Genomic DNA, 2,066 nt, shown 5'->3' with positions numbered 1-2,066 from the left:
CCTCCATGCAGCCCCATTTATATCTAAGCGCGTCCTCTGAGTCACACACACACACACACACACACACACACACACACACACACTGAGAGTGACTCGCGCACACGCGGACGCCGGCACACCGGTAGAGACGTCAGGATTGGACGCAGCAGGGGATCCCCAGCATTCCATTTCTGCCTCGCTTGGCGTATCATCATCTTTTACCGGGAGGAGATGAGCTCGCGCCGGTTCACACTCGCGGAGGGACGCAGAGGTAGCAGCTGCAGAGGACAGTCTTGTTTCTCCGTTTCACTGGAGCTTGCTCTTCCACTCTCTTTCTCTCTTGTAATAGCTTCCCCATTCTGTGCAACAAACTGTTTGTATTGTAGCTGTCGCGTGCACTGGCCGCCGGGTCAGCGCGAGGAAACAGCGGGGAGCAGAGGGGGAAAGGTGTTTCACCTGCTAGTTGATGTTTTGAAAAGAAAAGGACGTTCGGAATAAAACAGCCACCTCAGATGAACTCTTTGTTAGTTTAGAACAGAAGAGCCCGTCGCTCCATCACTTGGTTTTTTCGCATAGATCTTCTGACATTCAGGCGCGCCTTGCTGCTGGTTTAGACAGAGCACCATCGTGCCTCTGTGGGTCGCACGGCGTTTCCTTTTATTACTTAAAATCACAAACAGCGTGGAAAAAGGCGAGATAGTTCCCCGGCCCCCGCAGATTCAACAAAGTAGTGAAATGGTTGGTGCGATGCCTGTAGTTTTCTTAATGATGATTTCCTTTAAATGCTGGGTTCAGCATTAGGATAGAAGAGACGATAGAAAGTGGAAGTTTTTGCCCTTTTTTCCTCAAGTCCAACAAAGCGGCTGCTGCTGTTGTCATAATCTAGAAGAGGAGGACCCCCCAACCCCCCATAGGACGAACAGGTAGGACAGCCCCGATCCCATACCCACTGCCTAGCATGCACATATGTAAAATCCTTTTCTTACATCTGTGGCGTGGATCCCATTCTCATCTCAGTTGCTCGTGTGAAACACTGTTTCACTATTTTTCGCCAGTGCGGCACAAAGAACAACAATCAAACCACACGTGCCTAATACAGTTGTAACTTTTCTAATTGGCTGGCTTGGTTTCCCCTCCGTCGTGTACAGTGAGCTGAGCGGAGCCGCTCTAAAAGTTGGTTGAACCGCTTTTGGCCCTGCGCTTTTAAACCAGTTATACGCCGAATGGTGTCAGATGAAAAAACTACATTTAAATCATTTCTTTATTAACTGCGCCAGTGACGGTCCTTTCTAATAAATGCAGTGTTGTGAATGAACAGCATACCGTGCTTACTCGAGGACTGAAGTATTGTATACTAAAATAAAAGACAAATAATAGCAGTTAAATGTTTACTGTATCTTTGCTGTTTTTATGATATGTTGGGGCACATTTGGGGTTGAAAATAGCTTGGTTTGGTTGAACAAAATAAAATTAAAAAAACGCAAACTCCAAATAATTCATGAAGAAAAACACATCAATCTGAGTAACACGGGACTGAGAAGTCTTTGTGTCGGGTTTTCACAGGCATCTCCTTCAGTCTTAAACCAAACTCCAGCTGGATTCAGTGCGTTTCCACGAGTGATATTAATATTATATTATTCTTTATTATACATCTTAGAGTTCAAGCAATAGTATACAGTTTGCTGCTTGTAATTAGAACAATTTCCTGTGAATTAAATGTCATTATAATTAAAAGATCCCTGCTCTTAAATCGTTCTGCAGGCACTATGAAAAAACGCTGCGTTATGATGTGTTTTTCCTCATTGTGCTGACTACAAATACAATCCACTCCCTGCTTTTGTTATTTGGTACATTTTGAGGAATAGATGCAGAGAGGGAAGGTGTATGCAAAAGCTTGAATGCCTGAGCCAAGCGCTGCCACCAGCGGGATTCTCACTGTAGTGAAGGTTAAAGTGGCAACAAAGACAACAAAGATGAGGGTTTTCCTCCTGCATCATACCTTCCCTGTCTCTTCTTTATCTATCTATCTATCTATCTATCTATCTATCTATCTATCTATCTATCTATCTATCTATCTATCTATCTAT

At 44.2% G+C, this 2,066-nt stretch overlaps 1 protein-coding gene across 1 annotated transcript in view; it reads left to right on the top strand.

The window, feature by feature from the left end:
• The first annotated feature begins 378 nt into the window (after window positions 1-378).
• The window catches only part of tenm3 (teneurin transmembrane protein 3), a 351,094-nt gene continuing 349,406 nt past the window's right edge, over window positions 379-2,066 (top strand). The window contains exon 1 of the mRNA XM_013914582.1: window positions 379-902. The gene's annotated coding sequence lies outside the window, so the exon portion shown is untranslated. The remainder of the gene's footprint in view (window positions 903-2,066) is intronic.

Source organism: Pundamilia nyererei, unplaced genomic scaffold (genome assembly GCF_000239375.1).
Source record: "Pundamilia nyererei isolate P.nyererei 1_Seehausen unplaced genomic scaffold, PunNye1.0 scaffold00207, whole genome shotgun sequence".
Lineage (NCBI taxonomy): Eukaryota > Metazoa > Chordata > Actinopteri > Cichliformes > Cichlidae > Pundamilia > Pundamilia nyererei.
The sequence above is the reverse complement of the archived record's forward strand: the minus strand, read 5'-3'. Positions and strand labels throughout refer to the sequence as shown.